Raw genomic sequence first — 13,061 nt, forward strand, 5'->3', positions numbered from 1 at the left:
AAAGCTGTTCCGTAGCTTCCTAACCTTGCTCCAATTTGCCTCCAAATCAATTGCCGGGTTTTAGAGACAAAGATAGTATATGACCTTTCAAGAAAAATGCTTTGTAGATTCTGGGATGAGAGGGCCATTACCTGAGAATTAATTAGATTGTGTGCTGTAATGCAGATTGTCTGATGGTAGTAGGCAAAAAGACCCTGGGCTTAAGTGGCATTGAATCTTTACAAAAATTAGGAAAGGCAAGTAAACAATTGCCCCTACCAGAGATGGAAGCATTCTTCTCGCTGACGAGGTAGGATCAATTACTCCTAGTTATTGAAGTAGGATTGATAAAAAATTATTGAGATTATTAGTGTTGAAGAAGCATGACATAAACTGAACAGGTCTTGAAATGGTTTTAAACTTGTCTTTGGCCCAGAGTCACATGCTCATCATGAGGGGATGTTGATAGTATGATCTGATCTTGAGTCAGGAACGTCTGTCAGACTTGGAAGAGCAACTAATGCAAATAAGGAGGGGTTATTTAAACTAAATTCAGTTGAAAGATTCTATTTCTGACTTTACCCTTGTAAAAGTCCCACTGATTGTTGATTATTCCACATTACAGAAATGAGTTTAGAGTGTGTTGTGGCTGGTTCTGAACTACTGGCCTCAAGTAATCCTTCTGCCTCGACTTCCCAAAGTACTGGGATTACAGGCATGAGCCACCTTGCTCAGTTGGCATTTGCCATTATCAAAGCAATTTAAATTTTAAAAAGTACTGTACTGAAATCCAGGTTCACTGTCAGTCATGCAATACCTCTGCACTTGTCCAACCACCTTGAACTTTCTACTTCACATGTTCAAGTGAAAAATATGCACCAGGGACTACAGATTGAATCATTGCACTGCAACCATGATCCAACACTTCCATAATTCTGTCAGCACAATTAATCTGATTGGGCTGGGGTGGAGAAGGTGGTGTATGAAAATGCTGTAACCATCAGGCCAAAGACAGCTAAGTGTTTTTAAGAAGACGTTACAGATCTTCTGAACTTCAAGTGCAATAAGTTTTCAGGAGGGAGACGATGATGAATTTTGCTTTAACCTAAGGGATAATGCAAATTTTTTGTATGCAGCTCTCAAGCCAGTATGTCCATGTGATAAAGCATCCTCATGATCATCCTAGGAATTAAATTAATTTTATAGATAACCTCTCCAACAGTGGAGAATTTGGTTACTGTAATTTTCATCTGGAAATATATGTGTTTATCTGAAATTATTCTTTCTCATCTTAACTTCATCTTTTCCTCCTTTTCAAATTGAGTACCTGTCCTAACAACAGCCCTGTTGATTGGTACCACAGGTTATTTCTCCATCTTCTGGGTCATTTTATTTATTCATTTTGTTGTTATTGTTCTCTTCAATTCTTTTTTTTTTGGAGACGGAGTCTTGCTGTGTCACCCAGGCTGGAGTGCAATGGTGTAATCTTGGCTCACTGCAACCTCCACCTCATGGGGTCAAGCGATTCTCCCTGCCTCAGCCTCCTGAGTAGCTGAGATTTCAGGCGCCTGCCACCACGCCTGGCTAATTTTTGTATTTTTAGTAGAGACAGAGTTTCCCCATGTTGGCCAGGCTGGTCTTGAACTCCTGACCTCAGGTGATCCGCCTGCCTTGGCCTGCCAATGTGCTGGGATTGCAGGCATGAGCCACTGCACCCAGGCTGTTCTTTTTCATTCTTACTCCTTTGTATATCTTCGATAGTTTTCTTTGTTTAAGAGTTGTACTATCTGCTGGGCGCTGTTGTTCACACCTGTAATCCCAGTGCTTCGGGAGGCCAAGGTGGGTGGATTGCTTGAGCCTAGGTGTTCGAGACAAGCCTGAGCAACATGGTGAAATCCCATCTCTACAAAAATTAGAAAAGTTAGCTGAGTGTGGTGGCACACACCTGTAGTCCCAGCTACTCAGGAGGCTGAATTGGGAGGATCACTTGAGGTCGAGGCTGCAGTGAACTGTGATCGTGCCACTGCACTTCAGCCTGGATAACAGAGCAAGACCGTGTTCCCTCCACACTCTAACAAAGAAAGAGTTGTACTATCATCATAACTAGGTTGCAGCTTCTCTTTTATCTTCATCTTGGCTTTAGCAGTTCCCACCTTTATACCCACTATTAATCTGGCTCCACTCTACTCAGCCAACCTGGTGCCCAGGAAACATTCTTTGCTCCAGTCAGAGTGCTTTCTTCCATCTTCCTCATGGAAACTATTCTCTTGGCCTCTGGGCTTTGGTGCATGTTTTTCCTGTTAAACTGGAATGCTTTCTCACCTGTCTAAATCCTACTCATCCTTTGGGGCCCAACTTAAGTGCCAACTTCATAAAATTTCCTTTGCTACAATTCACATTGATCTCTCCATTCTTGGTATTTCTAACATACCAATTGTGAAAACTTCACATTTAACTTGTCTCCACCTTCTATGTCATGTTTTCTTCTTGGGGAGAGGGTTATTTTCTCAAGATCAAGGCAGTGAATGAAGTATTTGTTTCCATAGTTTTTTGCCTTCCTTTGGCACCTATTATTTCCCTCTACATTCTGTAATGGCCTCCTATTAATGGGGCTATTTATTAGACTGGTCATCTTTCAAAATTTCCCTACCTCTGACTCAAAAAACACTGAAATTTTCTTGATATTGTCTGGCACATTGGCTTGCTTTGTAGCAATTTTATGTAAATTTTCTCCCCTGTTAGAGTATTAAGTTTTGTTCATTTGGTTTGAGACAGGGTATTGGTCTGTCACACATGCTGGCGTGCAGTGGTGCAATCACAGCTCATGGCAACCTTGAAACCCTGGGCTCAAGCAATTCTTCCACCTCAGCTTTCCCAGTTGTTAGGACTACAGGCACACACCACCATGCCAGGCTTGCTTTTTGTTAATGTTTATTTTTGTAGAAATGGGTTTTCACTATGTTGCCTAGTGAAACTCCTGGTTTCAAGTGATCCTCCTGCTTCAGCCTCTCAAACTGCCAGGATTACAGGCATGAGCCACTGAACCTAGCAATTATTAAGTGTTCTTTAAAGGAGAGACAGTATTTTTGCCATCTTTGCAATCTCCACAGCTCTTTAAACAGTGTCTTCCTCATGGAAGAAATTTAGTACGTATTCAACAATATTTTGTTATATTCTGCAACCACTAACACAATCCCAGTCAAAAAAATACTTGTAAAATTGTGTGTTTTAGAACATAATAGTGTATGATACCAGTGGGATCTAACACTATTGACCTATACTCTTAGCGGGGATACTTTCTGAGGTGTTTTGAAGTACTAGTAATGAATATGTGCCAATCCTTTCCCCTTTGTGGATTTTCCTTCTTTAATTTCAGTAAATACATTTTAATACCTGCTGTGTGTCAGGCATTGTCCAAGGAGCCATAAGAGATACAGAAGCAATACCAACCGATTCATTAAAAATACTGACTGAGGACATATAACAGAGCAATGAAGTTTTCAAACAGTATCACAGAGCCTGGGGTTCTGCATAATGATTTGGGTTTTGAAAGGCTGAGCAGAACTGGCTGTGAACATACTAGTCAGATACAATTAAACCTCTTTATGCTTATACATGCACATGTATTATACATGTACATGTACATGTCTGTACTTATATGTGTACAGATAGACTTCAACCATAAAAACTTAGTTTTGTTTATATTTTAGAGTTACATACAAGATTTTATTTCAAAACAAAGCATCCTTCTGCTTTTAAAAGTTTAAAAACAACTTCAGTAGAGCAGAGTTTAACTAGTAGGCACAAATGACAAAGATGTTGAAACCTACAACTTTGAAATTTCATTAAGCTAGTCATCAGCAATCAACCTGTTGTTTGTTTTATTGAAAGATGTTAGAGAGGCAGTCATTGAGGATGGAGTCTCAAAGGTTAGTCAATACATGACATGTTTTTATCTCATAAGATTATAGGTTTCCAAGCATAGGAAACCTGTGCTTGGAATTAAAACCTATGCTTGGAATTAAACAGTTGTTAATTTAGAATAAATAAATGGATGCTAAGGTGATCATTGCGATATATAAAATATTGACCAGAATTAGACTTATAAGTGTGACAAATGTAACCGTGTTAACAGAAGTTATCCTTGGAAGATGGGATCCCCGATAGTTTCATTCTTTGTGTTTTTCCATATTTTTCAAATTTTCTCAATGAAAATGCATTTTATTAACTAGAAGTTGGAAAGTTTGTTGAAAAAAAGTAAATTAGAAAATAAACAAGACACAGTCTAGTCCAAAATTATTATTTAACTGTTTATGGCATCAGATCACAGACAGTAGACGCATAAGTATCAAGGGGCTTTAATGATTTATAATAGTGCTTTTTAAACTAAATTTCATGGAATGCTGTGATTCCTCGGGGATTACTCAAGGACCAACGTGGAATGGAAGAGATAGATGCAGGGAATGTGGCTTAAGGCATCTACTGGAAAAGCTCAGCTTTCTTGTTCATATCTATAAATATGCCTGTTGGAGAACAGATTTATTGTTGTTGTTCTTGTTGTTTTTTCTGTTCTAGTGAAAGCTAGTGTCAAAAAGTCACCTTGGGTGACCCGTGTCCAAAATGGTGGAATAGCAGCTCCAAGTTCCTGTCCCTCCACAGCAGCATTGAAAAACAAGCAAAAGCTGTCTGAAATAACTTTTTCAGAATGCTGGAAAACAGTCAAAAGTTTACAGCAACCAAGAAAATACTGAATCAAAATATATGAAGCAGACATTGACAGAATTGAAAGGGGAAATAGACAGTTTCACAAAAGTTTTTGGAAACTTTAATACTTCACTTTTAGTAATGGGTATAACATTTAGACAGAAGAGCAATAGGAAAATAGGGGACTTGAACAACACTATAGACCAACTATACCTGACAGGCACATACAGAACTCCACCCAACAGCAGCAAAATATCAAGTCTTATCAAGTATACATGAAACATTCTCCAGGATATATTATATATTAAGGCATAAAACAAGTTTCAATGAAGTTTTAAAAATTGAAGTCAGAAAGATCTGACAACAATGAAATGAAGTTACAAGTTAATAACAGAAGGAAAACTGGAAAATACACAAACGTGGAAATTTAACACACTCTTAAACAACCAGTGGTTCAAAAAGGATATCATAAGGGAAATTAGAAAATACTTAGAGACAAATGAAAATGAAAATGCAACATAGGGAAACTTGTAGATTGCAGTGAAGACAATCTATAGCTATAAATGCCTATGTTAACAAAGAAAGATCTCAAATCAACCTAACTTTACAACATGAGGAAATAGAAAAAGGAGAGCAAAGTAAACTCAAAGCTATCAGAAGACAGGAAATAATAAAGGTTAGAGCAGAGATAAATGAAATAGTGAATACAAAACCCATAGAAGGAATCAGTGAAACCAAAATTGGTTCTTTGAAAAGATGAACAAAATTGGCAAACCTTTAGCTACAGGAAGAAAAAGGTGAGAAGACACAAATAACTAAAATCATAAAGGAAAGTGTACATATTACCACCAAACTTACAGAAATAAAAAGGATTATAAGATAATACTGTGAACAATTGTATGTCAACAAATTAGATAACTTAGATGAATAGAAAAGCTGAACAGACCTATAACAAGTAAAGAGATTCAATCAGTAATCAAAACATTCCAACAAAGAAAAGTCCAGGAGTAGATCACTTCTCTGGTGAATTCTATCCAACATTTAAAGAAGAATTAACACTGTTCTTTTTCAAACTCTCCCGATAAATAGACCTGAGGGAACACTCTCTAACTCATTCTATTAAGCTAGTTCTCTGATACCAAGGCAGATAATGACATCACAAGAAAAGAAAATCACAGATATTGCACACCCATGTTTATAGCAGCACTTTTCACAATAGCCAAGAGGTGGAAGCAACCCAAATATCCATCAACAGGTGAATGGATTGAAAAATGTATTATATACATACAATGGAATATCATTCAGCCTTAAGAGGAAGGAAATCCTGTCAAATGCTACAACGTGGATGAACCTTGAGGTCATTATCCTAAATGAAATAAGCCAGTGACAGACAAATACTGTATGATTCCACTTACATGAGGTATATTAAGTAGTCAAATTCCTAGGAACAGAAAGTAGAGTGGTGGTTACCAGGGGCTGGGGACAGAGGGAAAAGGCCAATTGTTTAAAGGGCGTAGAGTTATAGTTTTGCAAGATGAAAACGTTTTGGAGATCTGTTTCACAACTGTTTGAATATGTTTCACACTACTAAACTGACTTTTGAAAATGATTAATATGGTAAGTTTTATGTTATATGCTTTTACCACTATAAAAAAATTGCAGACCAGTATCCCTTATGAATATAGATACAAAAATTCTCAAAAAGGGCCGGGCACCGTGACTCACGCCTGTAATCCCAGCACTTTGGGAGGCCGAGGTGGGTGGATCATGAGGTCAGGAGTTCAAGACCATCCTGGCCAAGATGGTGAAACCCCGTCTCTACTAAAACTACAAAAATTAGCCAGGTGCAGTGGCAGGCACCTGTAATCTCAGCTACTTGGGAGGCTGAGGCAAGATAATTGCCTGAACCCGGGTGGCAGAGTTTGCAGTGAGCTGAGATCGTGCCACTGCACTCCAGCCTGGGCGACAGAGTGACACTCCATCTCAAAAAAAAAGAATCCATCTCAAAAAAAAATTCTCAAAAAGTACTAGCAAACCCAAACCAACAGCATATTAAAAGGATTATATACCATTACCACGTGAGGTTTATCCCAGGAATGCAAGGGTAGCTCAACATAAGAAAGTCAATTAGTATAATATGCCACATTAGTAAAACAAAGTGAAAAAAGACAAACATTTCATTTCAATTGAGCAGAATAGGCATTTTATTCCCTAATAAACACCAGCAGAAAACTGGGAATAGAAGGGAACTTCCTCAACTTGATAAAGGGTATAATGAAAAACCCACAGCTAACATCAAGCAACAACAACAAAATAGATAAATTGGATTTCATCAAAATTAAAAACTTTTGGGCTCAAAGAACATTATAAAGAAAGTAAAAAGACAATTTACAGAATAGAAGAAAATATTTGTAAATCATATGTCTGATAAGGATTTAACATACAGAATATATGAAGAACTTCTACAACTCCACAACAAAAAGAACCCAGTTAAAAAAAGTACTGATCAAAGGACTTGAACAGACATTTCTCCAAAGAAGATATACAAATAGCCAACATGCAATTGAAAATGTGCTCTACACCCTTAGTCATTAGGGAAATGCAAATCAAAATCACGATGAGATACCATTTCATATCTACTAGGATGGCAATAATAATATAATATTAATACAGAAAATAACAAGTGTTGGCAAGGATGTGGAAAAACTTAAATCCTTTAACGTTGCTAGTGGGAATGTAAAATAATGGAGCCATTATGGAAGATAGTTTAGAGATTCCTCAAAAAGTTAAAGAAGAACTATATGACCTAGCAATCCTGCTTCTAGGTATATATCCCAAATAATTTAAAACAAAGACTCAGATACTTGTACACCAAGTATACACCAAGTATGCTGCTTCATCGCAGCACTATTAACCATAGCCAAAAAGTAGAAACAACTCAACTGTCCATAAATGGATAAACAAAATGTAGTTATACATATCTTGAATTATTACTCAGCTATGAAAAGGAATGAAGTTCTGATACGTGCTACAACATGATGATTCTTGAAATAATGCTAAGTGTTTTAAAATAATGTTTGAAAAAACACTAAATGAAATAAGGCAGACACAAGTAAAAAGACAATCTATAGAATGGAGGAAATATTTGATTTTTCAGGGGTTTAGGAGATGGGGGAATTAGGTGTTACTGCTTAATGGAAAGTTTCTGTTTGTGGTTATGAAAAAGTTTTGGAAATAGATGGTAGTGATGATTACACAATATTGTGAATATAATTAATAGTCACTGAATTGTATATATAACATAGTTAAAATGGCAAATTGTATATTATATATATCTTACCACCTTAAAAGAACCCCCCTCAGAAAGAATGTTAATACTTGACAGTCTTCACCTTCCCCACAACAAAAAGTCACATTGGTCTTCATTAGGGGACTAAATCAACCTTAAAGTTCTAAAACAGATAATTCCTGTAATTTATTAAGTTGGACTCTCTGGAAGCAATCAGGGTAGCAGTTCTTAAGTAAATAATTCTCTTTATGTATTTTTATATATAGAGAGAGGGAGAGACAGGGTCTCACTGTTGCCCAGGCTGGTCTCAAACTCTCGGCCTCATGTGATCCTTTCACCTGGCCTCCCAAAGCACGGGGATTTCAGGTATGAGCCACCACACCCGGCCCTTGCCTTTATGTCTTAAGTGGGGCTCTTTAAGGTCTTAAAAGGTGAATTTTTTAGATGCTGAGAAAATTAAAGTAGAAAAGCTTAGAAGACATTGGGTCTGTGAGGTAGAGGACACTTAAGCCCTTTTGTCCCGCATGTTCCAGCTGATAGCCAAAAGGTAGCGATAGATGTGAAAGGAGGAGGTTCTGCTGCCAGCTAAACCCCAATATTCCAGGACCTATGGTAAGACTTTGAGGACACCATCTAGTCCAGTACTTTGTTCTCAGATCTGATTGAACAAGTCCAGATGCTTCAGATAATTGCTTCTTGTGACAACTTCAAGTTATGCCATTCTTTACTTCTTGAAAGGAATATTAAAGTGGAAAACCTCAAGTACTGTTGCATTAAGAATGAGCTAGTGTACCCTCTTCTAGGTGCAGAAAGTAGAGTTGACAGTGTAGGTATTGTTAGGCTTCCATGAGGATTTCTTTTGAAAAGATGTTCCCATGCTTAAAAAATAAATGACAAATTTAGAGTATTCTCAGAGTTCAAAAGAAAAAGTTTATTTTCCCCTATTTTCTATGTTGGCAAATGGGCCACATAAAGGTGTAGTTCTGTTCATTTAAGCTGTTGGAGTATTGCAACAGGTACCTCAAAGTTGGGGAAATGTTACTTGATTTTGAAAAGCATGAGGCATAGGAGGTAAAAGATGACACCAAAAAGCTAACCTAAATCAACTTAAGAGGGATACAGGCTCATGGTTCGTTAGTGGTCAGAGTTAAAGAATGTAGGAATAGTACAGCTGTGGTGTTTTTCTCTTTCTTCATCATTCCCATGCACACTAAATTTCATAAACAACTTTATTTTCATAGAGTGACTCTTGGCTGGGGATTAAAGGTACTCCCTAGGAACCTAAGGGAATGAGTAAAATGACACCCACAGGAAGACGGCTACTCTCCCTGGTGTGAGAATGACTTCATCAATTTGTAACCCAGGCTGACTAAATGTATCAGTCACGTGTTGTTTTTATAACAGCTAGAAACTGGGAATAATAGAGTTCATAAAGTTTTCAGTATTGTTACCTCACAAAATAATCCTTCAGAAATTCTGGTTCAAAACATAGAAGGAGTCTATTGTTTGTTTCATAATGCTTATTTTGTTACATTACTCTGTTCTTCCTTAGCTAGCAACTTTGAGCCCCCATAGGCTATGCTAATTAGGCTCTTTATTTATTTTTTTGAGACAGAGTCTCTCCCAGCCTGGAGTGCAGTGGCGTGATCATGGCTCACTGCAGCCTTGACCTCCTGGGCTCGAGGGATCCTCCTGCCTCAACCTCCTGAGTAGCTGGGATTGCAGGTGTGAGCTACTGTATCCAGCCCTAGGCTCGCTGTGTTACAGAGCCCAGAAACACTCAGTGTAATTCCAAGGCTCTTTTAAGACTGTCACTGGCTCAAGGATCCAAATCCAGGGCTCTGACTAAAACGTATTTAGAATGGCTCATTCTCTTACTCCCTTCAAGGTGTTGCTCAAATGTTACCTATTCAGTGCTACCTGACTCTCTATTTAAAACTGCACCCATGATCTCACCTCTGACGCTCCACATACCTCTTTCTGGTTTTATTTTTCTCAATAGCGCTTATATCATCTAATGTACTATATATTTTACTTCATTCTCTTGTTTATTGTCTGTATCCCTTCTATGATGACAGGGATTTTTGTCCGTCTTGTTCTTTGTTGTATCTGTAACACCTAGATCAGCACCTGGCACATAGTGCCTGCATAGAAGACATGCTTAATATATATTTTGATGGATGATATTTCGAATGAAAATTTACCTACATAACCACAGTAAGTAAAATTGAATTCGGACTCTAGGACGACTGCTTGGGTCCAAATCTTGGTTCAGCGACTTATGGCTGTTGACCTTGGGCAAGTTATATAACCTCTCTCCGCCTCAGTTTTCTCATGTGTAAAATGAGACTAATAATAATTGTTCTTATTCTATAGACTTTGTTGTGATGATGAACATGAATTGGTATTATAAAGCACTTTAAAAAATACCTGGTACATTGGAAACACCATGTATTAATAAATGTTAACTTGTAGTGGTAGAAGGAGTTGTATTTAACTGTATCTGAGTTAGTGCTATGTTTTATAAATAAAGCATTTATTTAGATTTTATGATATCCCCCTTGGGTGTAGGAACCAATTTGTATGAAAATAAAGATGACAGGAGTCTGACATGTGAGTTAGGCCCTTTAATAATTCAAGAAAGTCTGTACAATCAAGCATCTTATGAAAAATAGTTCGATGGAAAATATAATTCAAGATAGCATATATTTCTCTGAGAGCCTACCCTTACTCCTTTATAATACTTATCACAATAATTTTTACTTGTTCAATATGTCTTCTATGTCTAGATTCTAAGCTAAGCAGATTCAAAGTTCCATGGTAACAAAATAGATTTGTCTTGTTCACCACTAAAACTCATGTCATATTTAGCACATGGTAGGTGCTTGATTCATATTTGGTTAAAGGAATATGTATTCTTGGCTACTCAGAATATGAGGAGCCTATACTGAACAAGTTATCTTTTTATCCACCAGAAGCAAGAGTTCATTATTTCCACATCTAAAAATGTTATCTCACCCCTCTTCTACCCAGTTTTTGTTTACTAGAGCTCATCATGACTGCTTTTACCTCATGGCCTCTGTTGTTTGCTTTTCCATCTGTATCTTTTAACTTTTGCCCATCATTACTAGCTAATGACTTTTTCTGTGTATTGAAGTCAAATTCTCAACAGAGACCCTACCTGGTTTTAATTAATGAGAATTATTGGTCTTGTACAAAGTTCTCCTATCATTGGCTGCTCTCAAGTATAGCAATTGACTGCCCCTGGGTCAAGTGGCCATTTTTGACCTAATCAGATATGGCTAGGGTGATCTGGTTCAGAATAAGTTTATCTGTTTGTAAAGAACAACAAGGACTTACTCCCTCAGTAGATCTTCTGGGTTTAAGAAAGAATGGGGAAAGCTGGCTTTCTGAGGCTGGGGCTGCCCAGCATGCCCCAAATTACAATCATTAATATTTACTATGTGTTAGAGGGATACAGTGTGGGGTATAGATATAAGACCCTATCCTTGCCCTCATATAGCTCACAAACTAGAGGAGGCAGGCAAGCAGATTGAATACAGAGTAATGGTATTGCTGGAGTTGAACACCTTGTGCCATAGGAACATGCAGGACAAACACTCAGTCTGGACTGGGATTGTGAAATAACCTCCATCTTCACTGAGGTTTCTCTGTTCCGAGTATATGTTAAAGAGAGGAAGTTCTGTGTCACATTGATGCCCTTCAGTATCCTTTTTTTTAAAAAAATTTTGTTTAAAAGTTTCTAAATTAAAACCAAGAAATGGCATTGAGCATATACTCCTTTACCTAAAAGACATTTTGTTTTCAAGTTTAGGATGTGTACTGTTCTTTGACTTTCAGGTGTTTTCTCCAGTGAATATAGTGAGTGTGCCAGAATCATTTGATAAGAACCAGTTACACTACCTGTAATCTGAGGGATGTGGCTTTGAAACTGGGCTGACATTTAGGGAGCACTTCCTTGCCTGTCTTCCTTCAGAGTTCTACTACTCCTTCACTTCACAGCAGTCCTAACTACTAATTGTTTAAGCTCCCTCTTTCATTCCTGGAAATCTTGATTACATGGCAGGGAGGACATCTTGCAATCCGTCATTCTAATGGAATCTTCAATGAGGATATATATGGATGAGAGAAGCCCCCGGAACACTATGCTTTATCCATGACTATTGATTTCCACCATTTGCTTCAAACTTTCATCTTCTGCCACTGTCTTGCATACTCTTCTTTTCCAGTCAATTCTCCAGTAAAATCTGTTCCAGACAATAGCTTGAAGGTTGGTCATCGGGCCTGAAGGCAATATACACCACCCTGCATATTAGCACACACTGAGTGAAAGTATAACCCTATTCTAGATGACCATCCAATGCTGAAGATGATGATGCTATTCTTGGTATTTTGATTCAGACCCAAGATGAGCCTGAGAGTTTGTATCCATTTGGGGAAATTCTTAATGACCTAAATATCTCTACCAATAGTGTTCATCGTTAAATACTTGCTGTCTGGCACATAGTGCTTTTTTAAAATTATCTTTTGTTCAATAAATGAAAGCAGTTTTAGTGGATCGGTTCAAGAGGAGTCTTTGTATTATCTTTGTTTAGTGTGGATTTTGGAACTGAAGAAGCATTTAATAATTAACATTTTAAAGTGTAGAATATGGTATATCAGACCTTTCTGGAACACTCCCTAGACACTGAAATGCAGCAAAGACACTGCATTGGAAACCTCTGAAAGAGTCTATATCCTTGGCCAGCAGATGGCATTCTTATACTATAGTTTAGAGAAAGCAAGTAGCAAAAGGTAAAGAAGCACTTCATAATGATGAAGTGACCATTTACCTCCTTTTTCCCCTCCCCTTCCCCACATAACCTTATCTCACTTCCATTTTATCCCAGGCAACTATCTTTTCCATCCATCCATTCACCCCTCTTTAGGTGCCTAGAGATATCTTGCTACCATTCTCTCTAGTTGTTCATAGGAAAATATCTTTTGTACTTATTAATAGTCAATCCATAGAAATAGAACAAGACACATAATTTTCAGGGCCCTGTGTACAATGAAAATGCAGAAGTTG

At 37.6% G+C, this 13,061-nt stretch overlaps 1 protein-coding gene across 21 annotated transcripts in view; it reads left to right on the forward strand.

Moving 5' to 3' along the window:
- Positions 1-13,061, forward strand: part of LOC129035560 (zinc finger protein 283-like) — a 112,732-nt gene that overhangs the window by 1,612 nt on the left and 98,059 nt on the right. The gene's annotated exons all lie outside the window — the stretch shown is intronic.

Source organism: Pongo pygmaeus, chromosome 3 (assembly GCF_028885625.2).
Source record: "Pongo pygmaeus isolate AG05252 chromosome 3, NHGRI_mPonPyg2-v2.0_pri, whole genome shotgun sequence".
NCBI classification, from domain to species: Eukaryota; Metazoa; Chordata; class Mammalia; order Primates; family Hominidae; genus Pongo; species Pongo pygmaeus.